The following is a 25,567-nucleotide window of genomic DNA, read 5'->3' on the forward strand; positions in this document are numbered from 1 at the left end:
AGCATACACAAGCCCCCCACCTGGAAATCAGCACCAGAAGGGCCCAATTTGATTCTGGGTAATGGGGGAAGTGACTGGAAGTGGGACAAGCCCAGAGCAAACAGCATTGTTCCCTCTCTGGCCCCTCCCCAACATGTAGTGCCACAATACACTGACATGGGTTGCCCTGCCCTGATGAATACCTAAGGATCCACCCCTTCCTACTTAACAGGTATACTGAGACAAAAAAAAAAATGGCCCACATAAAAGAACAGATCAAAGCTGTGGGAAAAAAATACAACTAAATGATGAAGTGATAGCTAACCTATCACAGTTCAAAAACCTGGCAATCAGGATGCTCACAAAAATGATTGAGTATGGTCACAAAATAGAGGAAAAAGTGAAGGCTGTGAAAAGGGAAATAAAGGAAATATACAGGGAACCAACAGTGACGGGAAGGAAACTGGGACTCAAATCAATGATTTGGACCAGAAGGAAGAAAAAACATTCAACCAGAACAGAATGAAGAGACAAGAATTCAAAAAAATGAGGAGAAGCTTAGGAACCTCTGGGACAACTTGAAACATTCCAACATCTGAATCATAGGGGTGCCAGAAGGAGAAGAGGAAGAGCAAGAAACTAAAAACTTATTTGAGAAAATTATGAAGAACTTCTCCAATCTGGCAAAGGAAATGGACTTCCAGGAAGTCCAGGAAACTCAGAAAGTCCCAAAGAAGTTGGTCCCAAGAACACACACACCAAGGCACATCATAATTACATTACCCAAGATTGAAGATAAGGAGAGAGTCTTAAAAGCAGGAAGAGAAAATGAGACAGTTACCTATGAAGGAGTACCCAAGACTATCAGCTGATTTCTCAAAAGAAAGCCTTGCAGGCAAGAAGGGACTGGAAAGAAGTATTCCAAGTCATGAACGGTAAAGACCTACATCCAAGATTACTCTACCCAGCAAAGCTATCATTTAGAACAGAGGGGCAGATAAAGTGCTTCCCAGATAATGTCAAGTTAAAGGAGTTCATCATCACCAAGTCTTTGTTATATAAAATGTTAAAGACATTTTAAATGTTAAATGTCTTTATATTAATGTTAAGTAAATGTTTTTACTTAAGAAAAAGAAAATGATAAAAAATATGAACAGTAAAGTGACAACAAACTCACAACTATCAACAACTGAACATAAAAACAAAAACAAACTAAACAAACAACTAGAACAGGTACAGATTCACAGAAATGGAGATCACATGGAAGGTTATCAGCAGGGAGGAAGAGGGGGGTGAATGGGGAAAAGGTACAGGGAATAAGAAGCATAAATGACAGGTACAAAGTAGACAGGGGGGTGGTTAAGAATAGTATAGAAAACGTAGAAGCCAAAGAACTTATAAGTACAACCCATCGACATGAACTAAGGGGGTGGGGAATGCTGGTGGGAGGGGTAGTGAAGGGTGGAGGGGAGTAAAGGGGAGAAAAAAAATGGAACAACTGTAATAGCATAAAAGATAAAGTGTACTTTTTTTAAAAAAGAAGATCAGGTAAGATAATATGTCAAGAACACTCAAGTGGGTGCCTGGCATGTAGCAATTCCTTAAAAAATGTTAGAGAAGAAAATAACTTCCTTTGGGTGAAGTAATGTGTCCTGAAGAACCCTCCAAGCTCCATTTCATGTGACTTAATAAGAAAGTAAGCTAACAGCTAACAAGTGAAAATATGCTATATTGGCTCCAACTTGGGAAACAGGAGGGTCCTGCCGTTCTTGTTTCTAAGGTCTATCAAGCTGCAAAGCCGACTGGAGACAGTTGGGGAGGGGCAGAGAGAGGAGTGAGGAAGGGAGCTATCTGTCCACAAAGCACTGCAGTGCTGAGATACTGGGGGTGGTGACTAATTCTGGACCACAAACCAGTGATGTGGTTTCAAGAGCCTGTTCTGGCCTGCTCTGCAGCCCGGCACATGTGCAAACAATGACACGCCCAATTTTATGGGCTTGGACATATTGGGGGCAAGGAAGTGGTGGTGTCGTGGGTGGTGGTAGAGACATCCAGAGAAGGGAAAAGGATCCAAGGGACAAAAAGGCAAAATTGTAATATTCTGTCTACCTGGGGTTTTACTGAGAGGAAATCCAATCCAACAGTCCAAGAAATGTATTTTTAAGCCAAGACTGGACTGCTCCACCAGCCAGCATCTACTCTCCTGAGACCACAAGGCACTCAGCAGGGCACTGCCAGAAAAGGAAGTGACAGCTGATTTGGCTGGTGATAAGAAACCCAAGGTTCACATTGGGTAATTACATGTAGAACAGCCAAACTGCTAGAGGAAAGGAAGAGTTAATATATGTGTGTGACTTCACCTTAAACTAACTCCACAATTGGCAAGGACAGCACTGGGCTTTCATACCCAATGTAAATCCATTTTCCCCTCGTGATTTTCATCATAATCCTGTATATAAATAGGGCAGATATTATTCATCCCATTTTACAGATTAGCAAATGAATGCAAGGACCAGAGAGGAAATATGCTTAAAGGTCAGATCAGAAATATATAGTTTTGTCCATGAGTTGTTGCAAACCTTAGTCAGAAAATAAAGTATAAAATTCAAAATAAAACAAGGAATTAATTTCTGCTTGTTAGTTCTGATGACAAAAAGGAGAGATGGGGTTGGTCCAGTTTCATAACAGAGTCTGTTTTGTGTTATTCAAAAAAAAACCCTCTGTAAAATTTTAAGTAGCCAGGGTAATTAAAAATTGTACACATTTTCATTGGAAACATAGCTGTTTCCAATGCTAATGTACAGTTGATATATTAAAGTTATCCCCAAGAAGTTTTCTACGTGGTTCCAGATTCACAGGGCTGGAAAAAAGAATGAGGTTGTAATAGGGCCTTGGAGTCTGGGGTGTCTTAAGTGTTTCACATCCAATCACATCTGTGAGCCAATTGGATTAACAGAACATATTTCAGTTTTGAAAGATAATACTGGTCAAGCAACGAAGTTTATTAGAGTCACCTTCAAATATTCCAAAACATCTGGGGTAGAGAGTATATCAGAAAATAGCCTGCAAGTTTTTTAACTACACAGATTTTGCCTACCTTGCTGAGAGACATTTGAGTCTGGGAGGTGTGGAAATGCTGAGATCAGACTGTGGTCCTATGCACAAATGAGTTGCCTTTTTGGATGATTTCAGCAACAAAGTGATTATAGCCACATAATTGAGGGGAATTTCATCTCTGCCCATTGCAAAGCTTCCACAGCAAATATAGGAGCTATTTCTATAAAAGCCTGTTGGAAATGTTTTCATGCCTGCAATCTCTGTTCTGTCCCAACTTCATTCCTCTGCCCCACCAAAAGTCTGAGCCACTGTTTATTATGGCACCTTGTCAGAAGGATCACAGCATTTATGTCTGACTTCTGTGATTTCTAAAGATGGGAACCATCCCAGTCTGGGTGTGTGATTTCTAGAAATGAGTCCTGATCAGTCAGCTGGTAGTGCACAGGAAGTTGCTGGGGCTTTGGTCTAGCAAAACCATCACATTTGTCTTTGCATAATGTTTAAAAGTTCTTTCTCAAAATAAGCCTGCACTTTAGACAGTGGTCTTAATGGGTAACTGGACAACCCTGGACTCTCTGACATCACTTGTGCTCCACTAGTTTGGGAATTAATCAGGTGATTATGTTGATGATCTGAGCCAGGTACAAAGAGGTACTCAGTTACCCTGGCATGAGGGTCAGGGTGCCAGTCCCTGTGATTTTTGAACCTCAGCTTTCTCATCCACAAGGGCAGGATAATATCTGCCATGGGTTTTTCTTGTGAGGATTAGGTTTCATGTATGTAAAGCACCTGAGACACAGCAGATATTGTTAAATAGTAATGATAATAATGCCAAATTTCCTTAAAACAACATCTGACAAGGTTGTTGTGAGAATGACTCCCCAAAGATGTCCACACTCTTATCCCTGGGACCTGAAAATGTGTTACTTTGTATGGTAAAGGGACTTTGCAGCTGTGATGAAGTCAAGGGTCTTGAGATGAAAACACTACCCTGGATTATCTAGGTGGGCCCAGTGTAATCACTTGGGGCCCAGTAGGAGGGAGGCGAAGGGAGACTGCTGTGAGGACAGAGCACAGATTAGGGTGATGTGAGAAAGGGGTGCACCAGCCACACAGTGTGGGTGTCCTCTAGAAGCTGGAAGAGATTGGAAACATTCTCCCTTAGAGACTTCAGAGGGAACCAGCCCTGCTGACACCTTGACTTTAACCCAGTGAGACAAATTTGGAGTCTTGACCTCCAGAATTACCAAAGACTCAATCTGTTTTTTTAAGCCACCGAGCTTGTGGTGATTTATTATAGCAGCAAGCGGAAATGCATATAGAGATTATGAAACTGATTTTCTTGGGTGGCTCATGAGCTGGCTCAGGATGCAATTTCCAACAAAACAATATTTCTCATTTTTCTCAGAACAAGGTTATCACATGTTTATGACCCACCTATTTTGTACTGAGTTCAAAAGTCGATGAGCCCACTAAAGAAGAGTGTGTGCGATGGGAAGAATGAGAGGCCCTAAAGTACACCTAGAGCAGTGGTTTGCAGACTTTCCTGTGATTTTTCAGTCATCTGAGATCTTGTTAAAATGAAGGTCCTGATTCAGGAGGCCTGGGGTGTGGTCCGAGACACTAGCGTGTTCCAGATGACGTGGTGCTGCTGGTCCCCAGACCACACTGTGGTAGCCAGACTCTAGAGGTGCACTTTGAAGGGAACATATTTGATTGGCACACAAGAGGCTCCATTGGTGGAGCTGCCCTTAACTAACTTCTTTACTCTGTACAGTCCTTTGTAAACCTTCTTGACAGGTGGCCAGGGTCTGCTGAGTACTCACGACTGGTAACACATCATTCATTTCTACTCTCACCAAGTGAATTAACTCAGCTGGATCTGTTCCCAAAAGAATGGTACCTCTCAAGGGAAAACAAGCTGCACTTACTATTCTAATTATATGATGAAGTCAATGACTTAAACCAATGAAATATAAGTGCAAAGAAAAACGCAGAGTTCATTTATGAAAATGAAATCAATGGCTTAGGAAAGAGAAACTAAATGTACAGCACTATAAAATATGTCATATCACATATGGGTAAGTGGAGGGGGTGTCATAAAAATCTCAACACTTAGCATGCTTTAAAACATGCCTTTAGGTTTTTACTCCTACTTTAAAGAAACAGAAACTTTCCTGCAGTGCATTACAAATAAGATTTAGACAAGAAGAGCTGTAGTGATATGTATCTACTTTTTAAGTGAAAAGCTAAAGGTCAAGTCGTTGTTGCCTCTCTCAGTGGTGGTGATAGTGCACTTGCCTACAGTTCAGACCTCTGGGGGTTTTTTTATACATTGATGTTCTTACATACCTCAAGCCTATGAGGCCTCAGCACCACAAATCTGTCAGAGACTGCCTTTAATCACCATCTTTGCAGAGGAACAATCTGAAACTCACAAAGAGAGGAGTGAATTGACTCAGTTTTAGAGCCAGTAAAAGCCTAAATATCCTAACCAATAGTCAGGTTGTGATGCCTCTGTGATGTGTCACCCTTTATTTATTTATTTATTTTTATTTTATTTCTTTCATTGGCTTTTTTAGAGAAAGGTATCAATTGGTTTGCCTTACTTCCATAGACACCCAGATGGGGAACCAAGCCAGGACTTGGGATCATACACAATAGGACAGGGGCGCATGAACCCACACACACATGCCTGGGTAAGAAATCAAACCCACAGTGTAGGTATGTGCCCTGACCAGGAATTGATTGAACTCACAACCTTTCGGGTACCAGATGATGCTCCAACCAACTAAGCCACACTGGCCAGGGCATGTGTTGCCCTTTAAAAGAGACACATATAACTGATCGCTTAACATGTAGTTAACTATAAGAGAAATATTAGGAAATACACATAAAGCAAATCCTTCTGAACCCCCATGTATTGTTTGACTACGATTAAAGAGTGAAGAAGGCTACAACATCAGCTGTGGCAAAACCCCATCACGTTGAAGAAAGTTTAGATCAGAAAACTCAATGAAGTAACTTCCAGCCAAGATGAAGGCATAGGTAGATACACTGTGCATCCTCACACACCCAAAACAAGGACAACAATAAATTTAAAAACAAAAAACAACCAGGACTGACAGAAAATCAAACCATATGGAAGTCCAACAACCAAGAAGCTAAAGAAGCTACATTCATCAAGACTGGTAGGGGGGTGGAGACAGGCAGCCAGAGTGTAGAGGATTCATGGCAAGGTGGCAACTGGGGCATCAGGTGGTCCCACATTTGCATGCAGATAAACCAAGAGGAACAACTGGGAAGTGAGACAGACTGTGTGACCCAGGGTTCCAGTGTGGGGAAATAAAGCCTCAAAACCTTTGACTGAAAAAACCTGGGGTGGTTGTGGTGGCAGGAGAAACTCCCAGCCTCACAAGGGAGTTCACTGGAGAGACCCACAGGGTCCTAGAACATACATAAACCCACCCACCCGGGGAATCAGCACCAGAAAGGCCCAATTTGCTTGTGGGTAGCAGGGGAAGTGACTGAGAGCCTGCTGAGAGCTGAGCAAGCAGCATTGTTCCCTCTCTGACCCCTCCCCCATATACAGCATCACAACAGAGCGACCTGGTTTGCCCCACCCTGGTGAATACCTAAGGATCCGCCCCTTACTACATAACAGGTATGCTGAGACAAAAAAAAAAAAAAAATGGCCCACATAAAAGAACATCAAAGCTGCGGAAAAAATGCAACTAAATGATGAAGTGATAGCCAACCTATCAGATGCACAGTTCAAAAAACTGGTAATCAGGATGCTCACAAAAATGGTTGAGTATGGTCGTGAAATAGAGGAAAAAATGAAGGCTATGAAAAGAGAAATAAAGGAAATATATAGGGAACCAACAGTGATGGGAAGGAAACTGGGACTCAAATCAACGATTTGGACCAGAAGGAAAAAATAAACATTCAACCAGAACAGAATGAAGAAACAAGAATTAAAAAAAAAAAATGAGGAGAGGCTTAGGAACCTCTGAGACAACTTGAAACATTTCATCATCTGAATCATAGGGGTGCCAGAAGGAGAAGAGGAAGAGCAAGAAATGGAAAACATAATGAAGGAGAACTTCCACAATCTGGCAAAGGAAAAGGACTTCCGGGAAGTCCGGGAAGCTCAGAGAATCCCAAAGAAGTTGGTCCCAAGAATACACACACCAAGGCACATCATAATTACATCACCCAAGATTGAAGATGAGAGAATTAAAAGCAGGAAGAGAAAAGGAGACAGTTACCTATGAAGGAGTGCCCATAAGACTATCAGCTGATTTCTCAAAAGAAGCCTTGCAGGCAAGAAGGGGCTAGAAAGAAGTATTTGAAGTTATGAAGGGTAAAGACCTACATCCAAGATTAATCTATCCAGCAAAGTTATCATTTAGAATGGAAGGGCAGATAAAGTGCTTCCCAGATAATGTCAAGTTAAGGAGTTCATCATCACCAAGCCCTTATTATATGAAACATTAAAAGGACTTACCTAAGAAAAAGGAGAAGATAAAAATATGAACAGTAAAATGACAACAAATTCACAACTATCAACAACCAAACCTAAACAAACTAAGCAAACAACTAGAACAGGAACAGACTCACAGAAATGGAAATCATGTGGAGGGTTATCAGCAGGGAGGAAGAGTGGGGAGAATGGGGAAAAAGGTACAGGGAATAAGTAGCATAAATAGTAGGTGCAAAGTAGACAGGGGGAGGATAAGAATAGTATAGGAAATGTACAAGCCAAAGAACTTATATGTTTGATCCATGGACATGAACTAAGAGGGGGTGGGGAATGCTGGTGGGATGAAAGGGTACAGGGTGGAGGGGAATAAAAGGGGGAAATTGGGCAACTGTAATAGCATAATCAATAAAATATACTAAAAAAAGTAAACCTCAATAAAGTAGAATACAAATGCCTATTTGAGATGGCCCTAGAGACCCCATAGTGGTTTCTCACCAATGAAAGTGCTATCTCAAGACTGCCTCATGTGGTTGAGGGTTTGAATAAAACTGTTTATACATTCTCAGTCTGTTTATGCTGGACAACTGAAACTTCAGTTTTGTAAAATTATGAAGGTAAACGGACCCACATCCCATATGTTCTGAGTTGTTTCCTGGAAGAGAAGCATGTTGGCCCACACTTGAAGGGAAGGTAGAAGCACCCTAAGGCAAATTTGGGAGCCTTGCTGACCTCCACTGCCACACTGACTCACTTCACTATACCTGTCTAACTTGAAGGATCTGTATTTTGGGAGAAGCCACGGCATGTAAAAGTGAAGAATAATTTCTGTAGCATCCAAGTACATCCTACAAGATTACATGAGTGTTCCAGGTAGACCTCACTGAGCAGCTCTCCTTGTCGATGCCCTTCATCTTTTCTTTTAGAAATGGGTTACAGAGACAATGGGTGTCAACTCTCAATAAGAGCAAACAAACACCTGGGCCTTCTGATTCACATGGCAAAGTAAACATACTCTTTTCTCTTTCTTTTCTCTTTTCTCTTTTCTCTTAGGGGCCCTCCCCAAGCCCCTTGTAAATGACAATAAAGAAGGCAAGGAGGAATGGAGAGCATAAGGGATGATCAGCAGGCCAAGGGTTTTCATGACTCTCTGGAAGCCAGGGGACGGGTGAGATGACACTAAGGGATATATTGGCAGAACGGACATCAGCCCAGAACATGCCCACAGTGCTGCAACAGAACAGGGGTCTGGAAGGGCTCTGGATTTGGGTGGCAGGTATGAAACTGAATGAACAAACAACTGGAAAAAATGGTGGTGTAGGTTCATTATCCTATCGCCTCTTCTCCCCATTCCCCCAAGATGTCCACAGCAGGATGACTCCAAGATGGATCATGTCAGGGCTCTAGGATCATTATGCATCTAGATCTTTCCACTTTTCAGCTCCACCCTGCTTGGTGTGTCAACCCACCCCATGACCATAAGTAGTCAGTAGCAGTTCCTCCATCTCACCTGGATGCAACAATGTCTAGTAGAGGGGTTGAGGATGACCCTCACTCTTCCATGTATCTCTTTTAAGAACAATAATTCCCCCAGAAGCCTCCAAAACAAACCTTCCATCATATCTCATTAGCCAGAACAGGGTCACATGTCCACCCCTAAACCAATCCCTGCAAGAAGAATGGGATTCCTGTTGCCTTAGAACAATGTGTCTCAAAATGGGTGCATATCAGAATGGCCTGAAGAATTTATTAAAACACTGGTTGCTGAGTATCACCCCCATTGGTTCTGATTCAGTAAGTCCTGGAGTGGGGCTGGAGAATTTACATTTCTGCTGAGTTCCCAGGTGATACTGATGGTGTTGGTTTAAGAAATCAATGGATCTGAGGAGGCAACCAACAGTGAAAGGGCCCCTTCCCTTTCTACAAAGGTTCTCACATGACTTCCTGCCCACTTGTTTCAAGTTAAGCCTTCCAGTGCCCATGACCCACCCTCATGCTCAGAGCTTAATCATCCCTGTCATTCAAGGAAGTTATGGCTGTAACCATCACAGGAGCTAGATGCAGAAATTGTCAAAAGTGGCTACCTCTGGGGAGCAGGTATGAAAGAGGGAGAAGAAGGAAACTAATAAAATATTTTATTATGATTATGTGCTCATCTGAATTGATTAAATCTTTTATCTCCATTTGTGCTTTAATAACAATACTTTTGGAGTACATGTTTTTCCTACTAAAGAATATTTGCCTCTTTAAGCCTTGGCTGGCGTAGCTCAGTGGATTGAGCGCGGGCTGGGAACCAAAGTGTCCCAGGTTCGATTCCCAGCCAGAGTACATTCGTGGGTTGCAGGCCATAACCCCCAGCAACCGCACATTAATGTTTCTCTCTCTCTCTCTCTCCCCCCCGCTTCCCTCTCTAAAAATAAATAAATAAAAATAAAATCTTTAGAAAAAAAGAATATTTGCTTCTTTCTTCCTTTCTCCAACCAGCAGTTTCTATGCTTCAAGATGAAGGTTGTTGATGGACCTTCATGTACATGGGAGCAGCTATTGTTTCCAGAATGCTAGAAATTACGTTAAAATCATCATAATGATGTTGACAAAATATTAACCTATTGCTTGTACCAAAATTTGTCTTCTGAAGGGCACTCTTCCCTTTTTGAAAGATAATTTGAGAAGAACCTAGGAAAAAATCCACTTTCACTAATCCTCACGCTGCCACCACCACCACTATGGACTCCATGAATGCCACCACCAAGGCTCAGGGGAAAAGGGCTGAAATTAAGGGAGAAGCTCGGCAATTAAAGGGAAAAGCCTTTGGACCTCCTTGGGATATCTACAGAGGAGAAGGGAAGAGGAGCGTGGGGGGAGGAGAGGGGAGGGGATGGAAAAATGGGTGTCACTGACAGGTACATTTTGAGCTGTAACTCTCACCTGGACATCTTTCATCACTTCTCCAAAACCTTCTTCAGTGAAGAATACCTTCACTTATATCTTGTGTGACTGGGTTTTTGTGGTGGAAACTAAGGCAGCCTTGTTTTACAATTGACATGGGTGACCCAGACAACTCGGGAGGAAGTAGAAAGCCAAGGACTCAGATGAGACTTGGAAAACAACTTCAGGTTGGTTCGTCCTAGCAGAAATTTTGGTTTTTCATTTTCCATAGATCCAGTTATTAGAGAGTTGCAGGTAATTTTACTTATATCTTAAGGGGCAAGTATCCCAGTTGAAACCCGATTACGTAAGAGTTAGGAATGGCCACCAAGTTCATGTCAGGAAGCAAATATTTCAACCTTTTGAAATCACCAGATGACTGAGAGCTCTGATCTCCTGAGAAGGAACTGTCACTTACCTGATGTGGACACATCTCTTAGAAAGAGGAGATGTTCATCAGTGTCCAGAGTCACCTGGGCTGGGAGCTGGAGACCATAAACTGTGTGTGTCCTTCAGACAGGACACCTTGAGAGCTCCTGGGCTGGCTTTCATCTACACAGAAACCAGAAAAGCCAAGCTGGAGCCATTTCAGAGGCCTCTCTACGTAAATAAATAGGTAAATACAGGATGGGCAAAAGTAGGTTTACAGTTGTTCATATGGAAAATAACACAATAATTAGGAAATAATAACACAAGAATAAACTCTGTGTTTCAAGTGCTCAAACTATAAACCTACTTTTGCCCACCCCTGTAAATAAATAATAGCCCTAGAGCTACTTTTAGTCTGATTCACATTACTTCATTCTCCATCTGAAGAATAGGGACTCTGATTAAAATAACACTTATATTCCATTTGGTTCTGGTCATCATTCCTCACTATTACCCAGGAAACAATCTGAAGCTCTGCCATTAGTACAAAATCAACGTTATTACTCCATTTGCTCAGGAACTTAAAGGATTCTAGTCATCAATACATTTCTTTCATAATTCGAGTTTGTATCTTTTTTCTTTAACAATTTCCATCTCTGTTTGCAATTGCAATACTAGGTTGAGTTTTATTTTTTTCCTCCCCTTCTATGGCCAGTTCTCCTTTTCACTTATAAATCACCCATTTGGCCCATTTGCAGAACTAGCATAAATCAACCTCGTGCTATTTGCTCTGAATAATTAGATGTTTCCTGTGTGGATCAAACAGAAGGGTTTTTCATCAGACTCTTCACTAATGCATTTCTCTGTCTCTAAAAGAACAACACTATTATCTTCAGAAAAATCACTCAACTTATCAGAAAAAAATTTGAAGAGAAATATATTGGCCATTTTTGCTTGTAATCTAAAGCCAGATTTTATGCTTGTCTTTGGCCCCACCTGGAAGAGGATCATAAGGTAACACAGAGGTCCCTGTCGCCTGGCATGCACTAGGCGACAGAGTCCTCCTATCCATTGGGAACAAGGACCGCATGCTTATCTCAGGGAGGCAAAAGTGAGACTAAAATCCCAGAAACACTAAGTTGTCGAATTCTGGGATATTAGGATCTTGGTATAATCTTTACCAAATTATAACGTCGTAGAGAAAAGTTGACTGTTTTTCTACACCTGCGACGGTTTAATCTGTTCCAAACTACAATATAACCCATTAGAGGAATGTTGACTGTTTTTCTGTACCTGCAGCCACGGAAATACTTGGTAAGAGGAAAACTTGTTCTATAGCTCCCCCTGCTGGCCTTTCAGAAAACAATTTGTCCCCTTACCGACCAGAGCTTGAGCTTTGCCTACAGAGACCCATCTTCCTGAGAAACTAAGCTGATAGGGAAATTAAGTCCACGCCAACTGGGAAAAACTTTTCAAGGAATCTAATGCTGCAAAAAACGAAAATGGAAGAGGGGCCTTCCCAATGGCGAGTCCAAACCAAAATGCACATTCTCCAGACCACCTGACAAAGAAGTAACCCTGACATGGGGCCCCAGGCATGTGTACTCTGAGAAAGAATCCCAGGTGATTCTGCAGCACCTCCTGGTTGAGAACCACTGGTCCTAAATTCTGTTTTATCTTTAATGTATATTCCAGTTGCTCATTTTTACATCTATTTTGCAGGGTGTGTGTGTGTGTGTGTGTGTGTGTGTGTGTGTGTTGGGGGTGGGGAAGAATGCCCAATCATTAACCTGACCCGATATGCTTGTTTTTTTTTTAAGTGGCATCTATGGCCTTGCTTCCTCTGGCTAAAATCCCCAATTCCATTTTCCTTTCTTCACAGTTCCTATCTTCCTGAAATCTTCTCAGGACCCAATAATAGCAACTCAGCACTGTATCCAAATTTCTGAAGTCTTGCTACTTTCTCCCCTTTGTTTTTCTGGTTTTCTCCTTAAGGGTTTTGCTAAGGTCAGTGAGTTCCCTCTGAAGCTGGTCACAGTGGGAGTGAAACTAACTTACTTAAAATGGTTCAGGAATGCTTCTTGGAAGAGCTTACACTTACATGGAAGATGATATTAGCAAGGAAGCCGTCATGGTGGCCAAGAGAATGTTCATGGCAGAGAGAATGGTATTCACACAGTCTGTGGAAGATCAATTGCCCATACAATTACTCCAGTTCAAATATTTCTGCTAGTCCTCATGGGCTGTGTACCTAAGAAAATCACACTCCCTTAAACTCTGCATGGTCCAGTAGGTATATACCATAGCCTCTGTACCATGGTCTCTCGTCAACTCTCCACCTGGACATAGCAGTTTCCTGCCTTGTAGCCATGAATACTCCACCAAGCAGCCCTTGCACCTGCTCCAATACAGCTTGACAGGGACGAGCATCACTGCCATCCCCCTGGACTACCCTGTTGTAAACAGTGAGGCACAGGGCAGCAGAGCTGTGCTATGTCCTAGAAAGGAATGAGAGAGAATGACTCCCTCCCTTTTGTGTTAGGTACTGTAGGAGAGATCCCAAAGCAGCATTTCTTGAGTCTGATGTGTTACAGAACTTCCCGTTTTTCCTTCAATGTGGATATCTAGGTTAACAGCAGATTTAATTCATCACAGTTATGTCCTCCTATCTCTAACCCCTCTGGGAAGTACATCTTTTTATTGTTTCAAACTCTTCATGCTTGGCTCCTTCCTCCCTCAGGACACAACCTCTCACAGCAGGCTTCTTTCAGACCACTCACCAGTTCACCAGAAATCCCCACTTATTTCTGAACCTCAGCAATAAATGCAGCTTGAATCCCACGCCCAGGTACAACATTAGTTAGAAGATTTGTTAGCCCCAAATGCAAGTTAGCCATCTGTCAGACCTGTCCTCCAGTTAACCAGATATGTCTGAACTCATGTAATAGGCTGAAACTCCAACTGCAATTTTCATATTGAAAATATATTTTTGTTAACAAAAGTGCTTTCCCTGAAAGTAATTTAGAAAAATGCAAAGCAGCTTCATATTGCCATGATGCAGTAGGAATTGTCTCATTTTAATTGTACTAACTGGCATTTGCGGGGTTTTATCCTAGGGACTGGGGAGATGGTGGAGGAACATGTGTTCAATGTCAAGAACAGAAAAGGTCATTAATCTAACCAAGAAATCATTTCTTGGAAGTGTTTTAGTGAAACTAAAGAGAACATAAAAAGCATTTTTACAAGAATATGTTCATTTTTGTGTGTTATGCTCAAAATGGAAAATAAGATACACACAGTATTAACTTCAGAATGTATATACTGTAATAGATCACAAGATCTCAAGTTCTCACACCTGATATTTTTAGGTCATTAAAAAGAAGATGTAGGAGAATGGATATTATTTTATGTCACTGAGATTTAAGAACTGAATTTGAGAACCTTTAAATTCTTTTTCATTAAATTCACAATTTATATAGCCATACAGAAAAATTCACACTTGTTAGTCACCTGATGAGTACCCCTTTTTTCCATATATGTTGCAAATTTTTATTAGCCCAGATTCAGACATACCCACCTTCTCGCCACCCACCTTTCCCTCTTAGCATCTCTTCTCTTTCACACTTCTTCGACTTCAGATTACTACTACCCTCCCACATGGACTTTTAAATAAGTCCTTTCAATCGACATCAGTTCTTTATTTATGGTAATAAATTGTCAGGAATACTTGCATTCTGTAGCTTTATTTCCAACTGTATCCTGAAAAATCTTCTTTTTAATGAAAACCCAGTATCAGCTGTCCAAGAGACCCAGGCAAACTTGATTCAAAACCCCCAGTTCCACAGCCCTCTTTATGATGTTGTGAAGTCCTAAGTGTTGTTTATTCTCTTGGTAGTCTCTGCCAATAGATACCAAGTCCATGTGTACTGTCTCTGTCATGCATCAACTTGGACTCAGAAGTCAGCATGATTTTTTTAATTTAACAGGATTTGCTAAAGATTTGGAGTTAGGATGGATAGCACACATCCTTCCACTAACCCACATGCTCTCTTCCTCTCTCCTTCTTTTCCCTGTACACACCCTGTAAACCTCAAATTCTTCCCTTCCTATTATGCAGAGCGTTTCTTCTCTCTTATTGATACTGCTCTGAAACTTGCTGGTAGAACTCATCAAAGGAATCAACATAGCTGAGATCCTTCCATTCATCAGGGGCAACCTTCCTTAGAAGATAATTGGAATTATAAAGAATGGCTTTTCTCTTTTTGCCCCCAAATCAGGTGGTTCTGACAGTAGTTGGGAACTCTTTTAGAGAACAACCAATTTTGGTAGTTTGGGCTGAGTAAAGACTACAGTTCCTGCCATCTTTCGAACACCATCAGATGTGTTGGGTGAGGAGGGGGCAAGAATGGCAATGGCATGGAGTTGGTTCTTGGCAAGGGACTGCACCCTTGCACACTCAGCAAAGTATGGTCAGCAGTAATCAAGCATTGTGTTGCTGCGGTGGTGAGAGCAACTAACTGCAATTTTAACCAGCTCCCGAGAAAGAGAAGCTTTGGAGGATAAGGTGAAGCCAGCGCACACTGGCACTCAGCACACTTCTGATCATTAACTGAAAGAAGTACTTTTCTTTCTTATATTATGTTTTCTGCATTTATTGCAAAGATAGGTTCACTACATTTTTCCTGGGCCATAGTTTAAACAATGCTTCCCAATTCAAAGAAAAAGTTAGACAACTACAGAGTCGTTAAAAACAATTTGAAGTCATTTAACTATTGCTCCATCTCTTGAAAAGCCACCTTGTTAATTCATACTCGGATATCTTAGTCATCCTCTCTCTTCAGCTCTTCCATTCTCAGTATCTTCCATGGAGATGGAAGTTACTCCCAGGGAATGTTTTCTCTCCCATTCTCAACTCCCAACTTAAAATTTTGTGAAACCTACCCCACTAGACTCTTGTAGCACTCTAACTCATTTTTAGATTTGTTTTTTTCCTTCATTTCCAGTACAAATTCTAGTTAATGCTTCTCCTGTTCTCTAATAAACTAGATCCTCAAAATAAAAACGACTTTTGGGGAGGTAGGTAAAGAGGGTAAAAAAAAATAATAGAGAGGAGAGCATGGTCAAAGGGAAAAGGCCAAGTCAACAATGCTAGAATTTCCAGAATTCTCTTTATGGGCAAGAGAGGGGTCAGTGACAGGGTCAGAGTTTACGAGTGCATATAAGTTATTTGCTTTCATTTGCATTATAAAAGGAAAATAGGATCTCTTGGAAAGGATCAAGGTGTTTTTCTTTTTTCTTTTCTTTCTTTCTTTTTTTTTTGTTTTTGATAAGGGAGAAATACCCCTTCTTTTGTATCTAGGTAAGGGGTTTTATTTAAAAAAAAAAAAAGAAGGAAAGACAAGTTTCAAAAATATGGAAGCTTAGAGTGTTATTTTTCTGAGACTGGCCTCTCTTCACTATAGCTATTTAAGCAGGCTCTTTCTACAAGAAGGGGCCACAATGATGAGAGTCTTAATTTCAAGTGTGAGAATCTTTGGAGCTGTGAGGACTAATGTGAACTTGCTGAGCAAAGGCTCTCAGAGATCTTGAGTGTAACCTGGGGAAGGTCTGGCCTTTTCTGTCGTTTACTCTTTTGTTACTAAAATTTTAGTAGCATTTTTATGCAACCATCCAGAACTATCATCCCCACATAGACAAGAATTTGTCAGGTCAGGCCCCTGTGACAACAAAGGGTGAAACCCTCTTACCCCGGCTATTGATAAAGCCTCACTAAAGACCCACAAGCCAGTTGTGGACAGATCATCCCCTCAACAGCATACTTTCTGGAAAGCTTGATTCATGGCTGAGCACTGAATATCAGAGGCATTCCCGGCTGTCAAGCAAGAGAGACTAACCTTAGGAGTATCCACGCTATAGTCCTTCCTATAAGCCAGCCCCCAGCCTTTGTCACCAACTGGAGGGGTCAGGCTGCATATACCGCCACCAACCCTTCAGGCAACACCAGCACCAAGAAATAACAGTGAGTCAACACAGGTGACTATGCTATTCACTCAACTTTTTTTAATGCAAATTCAATCCAAATCTATAATAGCCCAGTAACAACAATAATCACTCAGAAACAATCAGCAATAACATCACACAAGAGAATTGGGGGATAATGAATCCAAGTCCCAAGAGTCCAGATCAAAGATTTGTAGAAATTGAAAAACTATGCTGATGCTGCCACTGCTACCTTCCCAGAACCCATCATGTAATTTCAACTGTAGCCTTCTTCCTTGCTTCCTTCCTCCTCGGTATAAGTCCTCCCTTCCCTCACACATACTTGTACATCACCCCATATCTCTTAACCAAAGTTATAAACTTAACATGTCTTTTTCTATAGTTTTTATTATTTTTATATAATACTACACACATATGCATTATATAAATGATTTTCTTTTAATTTTTTAAACAAAAACAAGATTACTTATACATTTTCCTTCATCATGCTTTTCTCAGTCAGGAACAACCAGAGGAAATTTCTCCAAATCACCCCCATAGAACTCTCTTTCTTTCTTGTTAACAATAGCAGAGGGGTGCATGGGTTATAATTAATCTAACAATGGTCTTAGTGATGGCCTTCACTTTGGATTCTTGCTGCCACAGAAGCATCTGTGATGGACACCATTACATAGGCCCTTACATGTCAGTGCCTCTGTTTCTAGGAGATAGACACTCAGGAGTATATTTACTGGGCAAAAGTGTTTCTGATTATTGCAGGAATAAAGATGAGGTCATTTAATAGTCATTGCATCCACTCCTAGCATGGTTTCCCATTGAAGTGAGAATGGAAAGCTAAAAATCCCAGACCCTGTTTTGTTCATTAAAGTAAATACACTTGTGCTAGATTAAATGCTGTATGTAAACTATGTGAGAAGTGTTCATACATGACATGTGGTGGAAGCATTTGATTCCCTTCAGGAAAGCTGCGTTGGAGTTCCTTCCTACCGTCTTCTTTCTAGTCTCATCCATGTCCATAACAGGTAATGGCAGCAGTGAGGTTTCCACTGGATCATCCATGATGAGGTTGGATTTCTCCTAGCTGCATTATTGCCCCAAATTTCTTGGAAATTCTTAAGACAATACTTTATAATAAATTAAAACATGCTAGAGTAGATTCTGTTGGCTAAAACAAATAATGATAATACCAAGTCTGAATGAAACTAGAAAAGTTGGTGTTCATGCTACCTGTCACTACCAGAACCAATAAATAGAGATAAGGATTGAATCTTTATGGACACTTTATTCAGATGCTGGTGATCTGAGAAGATAGCTGGTTATGTACCCTAAATATCTTAGCACCTCAATTCAAGCCAACCTTTTTATAAGAAGAAGAAAAAGGTAGGTGAGGAGTTTGAAAAGAAGGTTAATCACATAAGAGTTGTAGTCCAGTGGCAATTTTCCTAGTACTTCTTTATCTGTTAATCAGGAATCCTTTATCTGCACCCTGGCCACCACAGCTCAGTTGGTTGAGCATCATCTTGCAAAGCAAAAGTTCACCAAATTCAATTCCTGGTCAAGGCACATGCCTAAGTTGCTGGCTAGGTCTCTGGTTGGGGTGCATGTAAGAGGCAGCAGATTGATGTTTCTCTCACATGTTGATATTTCTCTTCCTCTCCTCCCCTCTCTCTAAAAATAAATAAATGAAATCTAAAAAACATTTTTTAAAGAATTCTTTATCTATGTCATAGACATTCCCCTTCTGGAACACAATGACTCAGATACCATCTCAATCACTTGCAGACCCCTGGAGCACAAAGGTGAATTGCTGATCTACCTCCTGGATCACGTAGGCCACGCATTCCAGTTCCTGGAAGAACAGCCTTCCACATGCATTAATCACTTAAGATTATCAACTATAAGTACAGCTAAAATCTTTAACTCTTGAGTTTCCCTTATGATAATTGCAGGTGACACTACCTCAGTGGAATGGGAAGATAGAATTGGTTATCTAACCTGGTTGCCGCTGAAAGCTGTGACAACCTGTTCAACTTCAGAGAATGGATTACTGGCATGGTTTATGGTCCAGCATGGTGGATAATTACTTCAACTATCATCTGTGGTTACCTGAAAGAAAGTACATATTAAAGGCAGTTCCTTAGTGATCAAAGTGGCTGCTGTGATACACCATGTGAAGGGCATAAGGAATATAAAGGCTGTGGCCTGGGCTGGCTATTTCTAATTGTGCCTAAAGAAAATGAAAGTCTTTGAGTATTAAATTCTTGTCTTGGTTAGAGAACCAGGGAGTTCCTATGACTGCCCTAAAATAATCTCTTCATGCAGTCCCACGTGGTTGAATGTATTATTGGATTAACAGAAGGTGAACTGTCTTGTCTAATCTTTTAAGTAAAAGCTAAGGCACCAATTGGGAAAGGGTGGTACCATGAGAACTGGAATAGGTGAATGAGAGGATCTGGTCAAGTACTTCAACCCCCCTGAGCCTCCTCCCCGCCTCTAGCCTGTGTGCCTTTTCCTGCCCTGGTTGACACCTTTTCTATGACCTCACCTGGGATAATCACTTACAAGTGAATGCCAGTTCTATTCATACCCCTTCTATCTCCTCTCATTACACCCAGACTTATGAATAGAGTCACACAGTCCCATGTCCCAGGGGACAAATTACAAAGTCCAATCTTAAAAAAACTGCAAGATTTTGCTACTTTATTTCAAAACATGGATAATATATGTGAGTGTGAAGTTCAAGTGATTAAGGACATAATTTTACATTGGCCTAAACTTATTTAGGGGATCTAACCACTTGATTGATTGAAATCCGGTGTGGTTTATGCTACATGAAGTTGAGATACCAGAAACTCTTTGGTATGACAGAGAAATCCAAAGATTTTGGTATTTTGTAGTGGATTTATCACCCACCCCTTTCTTAATTAAACCATTCAAGAAAGCTCAAAAAACCTTCCCTTCATTATGGCATAGAAAAGTACACTAGTGAGGAGAGACCTATATTTTTAAAAGGAACCATGGTAGCTGTCCTCTGTAGGTCAGGGGTGGGGTTAGATATTCTGCTACTGGAATGCATTTCTCAATTTCAATGGAGATAGTCACACCCAGAGTGGCAGAGGCCATAGAGTGGCACTTAACAAAGAAAGGTGGGCATGGATGGCTACTGTAATTGGCAGCAGGACTAGATGGCAATCAGAATAGCCTGACCCACAGGAAACTTTGATAGTGCCTAATACGGGCTGCTCAGAGCCAAAACGGACAGCCCACTAAGGTTCTACTTAAACTGTTTAACTGAAAAAAAAAAGTTTCAGTGTACAAAGAGTCTTGACATAAGCCATCACAGTGAAAATTCATGGCCTCTTAGCCATTTTCCACTTCTGAGTCAGTTCAATACCCCCCAGGACCCCTTGAATGAAGGAGAGATCAAGAACCCTTGAGAAATGACCCTGTGATAACTTAGATACATACAGTAATTCATTTTCCTAGTCTTCCCCAGAAAGATTCATGCTTATTTACCATGGTAACTGAACCTGGGGGAAGGGAAATACCCAGATCTCTCAAGAATTATCAGTTATTGAGTCTTAGCCAAAGTTACTTCCTAAGGAACTTGAATTCCACTGTAGTCAACCAGTGAGGGTGGGGCTTATGAGGGCTAGGAGGCCACCATTCTTACAGTGGCCCAAAGTGTCTTCAAATCCATCCTGTGTTCATTTTCCAAGTTCTTGAGTTTATAGTGGGAGTAGAGATACTTAGCTACTAGTAGAAAAGAATTTATTGGTCTCTGACCCATGAAGTCAGTCTATTATAGTAGAAAGAACCAAAGGAAGGTCTTAAGATTTTCCCCTCCCTATCAAAACCATAAAGACAATACCACATCCCTTGGCGAAATTTCAGTGACTAGGCACCATTGAAGACAAAATATTTTTACGTGATTATTCTTATCACATCTCCATTTCACTCACCTGTTTGAAGTGTGTCTCAGATAATTTTATTGGATTGCCATAAGTTTATTCAGATGATAATTTTAATTGTAGCTGCTGAGTCAAACGTGATCTCTTTACTGGAGAAAAATCAACAAATTTTCTGGTAACTGATAGGCTGTTACTGATCTTGAAACTGGAAAAGGCTGCTGGTCACTACCAGAACCAATAAGTAGATAAGGATTAAATTTTTACATGAGCTTTATTCAGATGGCCAGCGATCTGAGAAGACAGCAGTTAATGTAGTCTCAAAAACCATCTTAAAATCTCATTTCCCCTGGCTGGCGTAGCTCAGTGGATTGAGCGTGGGCTGTGAACCAAAGTGTCACAGGTTCAATTCCCAGTAAGGGCACATGCCTCGGTTGCAGGCCACGGCCCCCAGCAACTGCACATTGATGTTTCTCTCTCTCTCTTTCTCCCTCCCTTCCCTTTCTAAAAATAAATAAATAAAAATCTTTTTAAAAATCTTATTTCAAGCCAACCTTTTTATAAGGAGGAGAAAAGGTACGTAACAGGTTTGGGGGAAAGGCTAATTGGATAAGAGTTGCTGTCTGGTGAAATTTATCTAGTACTTCTTTATTGTTGATCAAAAATTCTTTTATTGTAATTATATTTTATTGATTATGCTATTACAGTTGTCTGGATTTTCCCCCTCTGCCCCCCTCCATCCAGCACCACCTACTTTCTCAGGCAATCCCCCACCATTGTTCACATCCCTGGTGAAGTATATGTTCTTTGGCTACTGCATTTCCTATACTCCACTTTACACACCCATGGTTTTTCTGTAACTACCTATTTGTACTTCTTAATCCCCTCACCTGTTCACCCATTCTCTCCCTTTCCACTTCCACTGGGCAACCATCTGGTAACTAAATTTTCTCTTGCTGCTTTTAAGAGTCCCTCTTTATTTTTAACTTTTGGCTTTTAAATTATATGTCTCAGAGTGGGCTTCTTTGGGATCATCTTGTTTGGGACCCTCTGCACTTCCTGGACTTGCATGTCTATTTTCACCAAATTAGGGAAGTCTTCTTTCATATTCTTTCAAATAGATTTCCAATTTCTTGCTCTTTCTCTTCCCCTTCTGGCACCCCTATGATGTGGATATTGGAATGCTTGAAGTTGTCCTAGAAGCTGTTTATACTATCCTCATTTTTTCCCCAGGGGAGAGCGTGAATGCAGCCCCTCACTACTACAAATTATGCAGTCAAGTTTCCCACATTTGGGGAAATCGCAGGGATCAGCATATCCAGATGCAATGGATAAGTCTTACGCTGGAAAAACCACTTTCACAATTATGGTATCTCCCCTGTCAAGCAAGTGTGAATTCTCATTTTGGGGGGTTCTTTTTTCTTCTTGTTGTTCTGCATGGTTGTTTTTTGCTTCCTTAGTTTCCAAATTTTTTATTTGATTCTTGGCTTCACCCACTCTACTGTTGTTTCCCTGTAAATTGTTCTTTATTTCAATTAGTGTGTCCTTTGTTTCTGACTGGGTCTTTTTTATGCTGCTGAGGTCCTCACTAAGTTCTTTGAGCAACCTTATAACCACTGTTTTGAACTCTGCATCTGATAGGTTGCTTATCTCCATTTCTTTTAGCTCTTTTTCTGGAGTTTTGATCTATCCCTTCATTTGCCCATATTTCTTTGTCTCCTTGTTTTGGCAGCCTCCCTGTGTTTATTTCTACGTATTAGGTAGAGTAATTTTTTAAAAGATCTTATTTATTTACTTTTAGAGAGAAGGAAAAGGAGGGAGAAAGAAAGGGAGGGAAACATCAATGTGTGAAAGATATATGGATTGGTTGCCTCTGGCATGCCCCAAGTAGGGACCTGGCACACAACCCTGGCATGTGCCCTGACTGGGAATCAAACCAGTGACTTTTTGATTGACTGGCCTGCACTCAATCCACTGAGCCACACAAGTCAGTGTTCTTCTATTATTCTATATAAAGTGGATGTTTTGATTAGCTGATGCTGTATAACAAGCCACCACAAAATTTAACGGCTTAAGTACTGACCAGTGTGGCTCAGTTGTTTGGGTATCATCCCACAAAGTGAAAGGTCACTGGTTTGATTTCTGGTCCAGGCACATCCCTAGGTTGTGGCTTTGGTCCTATCATAGGCAACCAACTGATGTTTCTCTCTCACCTCAATGTTTCTCCCCCTCTTTCTCCCTCCCTTCCCTTCTCGCTATAAATAAATAAATGGATAGATAGATAAATAAATATTTAAACTTAATGGCTTAAAACAACAACAACAACAATTTATTACCTTCCACAATTCTATAAGATGACTGGATAGTTTTGGTTCACATAGTATGGAGCTAGACTATATTTTTCCAATAAATTTATTTATTTTTTAAAAAGATTTTATTTTTTAAAATTTACTTTTAGAGAGTGAAGAAGGGAGGGGGAAGGACAGAAATATTTACGTGTAAGAGAAACATCCATCTGTTGCCTCTCCTAACCCCCCAACCAGGACCCTGGCCTGGCCCAGGGATCAGGGCCCAGACATGTGCCCTGACAGGAAATCAAACTGGAAAACTTTCACTTTGTGGGAGAACACCCAACTCACTGAGCCACACCAGTCCAGGCTCCAATAAATTTAATTTCTAATTGAATTTGTTGGGGTTACATTGGTCAATAAAGTTATATAGGGTTCAAGTGTACAATTCTACATCAAGCACAACTGTACAAACACATCATGTGCCTATTGTATGGTGCGCTCACCATCCAAAGTCTAGTCTCCTTCTGTCACTGTTTATACCCTGTCTACCAAATAATTTCTTTTTAAAATTAAGTTGGCCAGCATTAATTTCTATGGCTTAGTACCAAAGAACGCCAACTGGGACAGAAATTCGTACCTGAGAGTATGTCCCAAGCAAAAGGCCCCTGAAGAATTATGGGGTATTTGGAATTAATCATCAGGTAAAGATAAGGCAGTGAGACTCCAGTTAATACTGGGGGAGAGGAAGCTAATAGCTCATGGAACCCAGCGGAGAAACACCAAAGTTCTATGGAATTGGGTAGCAAGTGCCTAGAACACACCCCAGAAGCATGCTGGGTGTTTGAACAAAGCAGTACCTGAACAAAGAGGTCTTAGGGGCAGAGATGAGTACTGTGTGTGAACTCAACAATATGACTTCTCGTCGCTAAAGCTGACCCAGCTATCAGCACTTTTAAGTATCCAGTTGCTGATAACAGCATCCAGCTATGAACCAGCAGTGTGGTAGCAAGTCTTAAGGGGATCAGTGAGTTGAGACAGTAATTCTGTACTCACAGGAATAGAAATTTATTGCATATTTCATGTTATCCTCGCTGGCTTATCATATACTAAATTTTATATATATGTATATATATTTATATACAGACACATATACATATATAAAACAAAATTTTTGCCTACTTATGCTACATATTAACTTTTATAATTTATTTTTCTGATTATAAAGCATTATAAAAATGAAACTATTAACTTAGCCATCAGTGGAAATGACTCATCCTAAGGGAAAGTTTACCACCAAGATTCAACTGCAGGGTCAAATTCAAGCACCTGGAGTCCACTTCACTTTCAGTCCAATGAATGCCCCCAGCCGCCAGCTGGGAGAAGGAATGAAATGTTCCCCAGTAGCAGACATCTTTATCTGCCCCAGTGAAACCAAACTTATTATTCTGAAGCTCTATTTGGAATTTTTTGCCCAGCCAACTTTCATTCCACCATGTTTTTCAAGCACCTTCCTATATGCACAACGCAGTCACAGGCACTAGGCATGCAGTGGCATGCAGAAAGACAAAGTCCCTTCTCTCTCAGAGCTTGCCTTCTAGTGAGGGAGACAGACAATAAGCAAACAAATAAATGTTGGGTAGAAATAAATAGTAAGAAGAAAAATAAAGCATTGGTAAGGGTGTGGGTATATCAGGTTATCAGAGAAGACCTCTCTGATAACATGAGCAGAGACTGTGGGAGTGTGTTCCAGGTAGTAGGAACAGCAGGTGCAAGAGCCCTACAGTGGGAGTCTTGTGTAACTATGAAGTGGCCTGCGTGGCTTGAGTGATGGGCAGGAGTTTAGAAGTGGAGACATTGGTTAGGAGCCAGATCACAGCCAGGGGTGTCCAACCTGCAGCCTGCTGGCCACTTGTGGCTCAGGATGGTTATGAATACAATCCAACACAAAGTGATAAATTTACTTAAAGCATTATGAGAATTTTTTGTGATTACATGTTGCAATATATTTAATGTGTGGCCCAAGACAACTCTTCTTCTTCCAGTGTGGCCCAGAGATGCCAAAAGTTTGAATGCCCCTGATTAGGCTCTTACAGACCTGGGTTAGGACTTTCAATTTCATTCTGAGTGAGGCTGAAAGCCCTTGAGGGGTTTTGAATAGAGACACAATATGCTCAGATTAATGATTTAACCAGCATTCTTGTTCCCCTATAGAGAATAATCTATGATAGAAACTAGTTCCATACCTCTAAGTTTCATTTTTGGCCATGTCCAAAAACTGCAGGCTCTTCTCATTTCCTCTCACTGCAGGGCCTTCATTTACATATTTTTGCAAGTGTTCTTTGGCTTGTCCTTCACTACTGACCTCCTTCCTCCAAACCTGTCCAGAGTTGTAGACCACCTTTGCTGCCCTGTTGCCTCCTGCCTCATCCTGCCCTTAACTGAACCCAGTTTGCTCCTGAGGACACAGCTGTCCTTGCAGCATGGAGGTTGACAGTTTCTCATGTTCCACATACAGTGGGGCTAGGACTTGGGCTGTGACTGCTCCCATTGCC

General features: G+C 41.0%; 1 long non-coding RNA gene and 1 other non-coding gene across 2 annotated transcripts; both read right to left on the reverse strand.

Moving 5' to 3' along the window:
- Positions 1–233: 233 nt before the first annotated feature.
- Positions 234–6,829, reverse strand: LOC118501511. Its single transcript, XR_004904135.1, has 2 exons — positions 6,795–6,829; positions 234–304 (listed from the first exon to the last, which is right to left on the reverse strand). It is a non-coding gene; the product is annotated as an uncharacterized LOC118501511 (long non-coding RNA).
- Positions 6,830–21,954: 15,125 nt separating this feature from the next.
- On the reverse strand, positions 21,955–22,117 carry LOC114501238. Its single transcript, XR_003684988.1, has one exon. It is a non-coding gene; the product is annotated as a U1 spliceosomal RNA (small nuclear RNA).
- Between the last annotated feature and the right edge of the window lie 3,450 nt (positions 22,118–25,567).

Source organism: Phyllostomus discolor, chromosome 6, assembly GCF_004126475.2.
Source record: "Phyllostomus discolor isolate MPI-MPIP mPhyDis1 chromosome 6, mPhyDis1.pri.v3, whole genome shotgun sequence".
NCBI lineage: Eukaryota > Metazoa > Chordata > Mammalia > Chiroptera > Phyllostomidae > Phyllostomus > Phyllostomus discolor.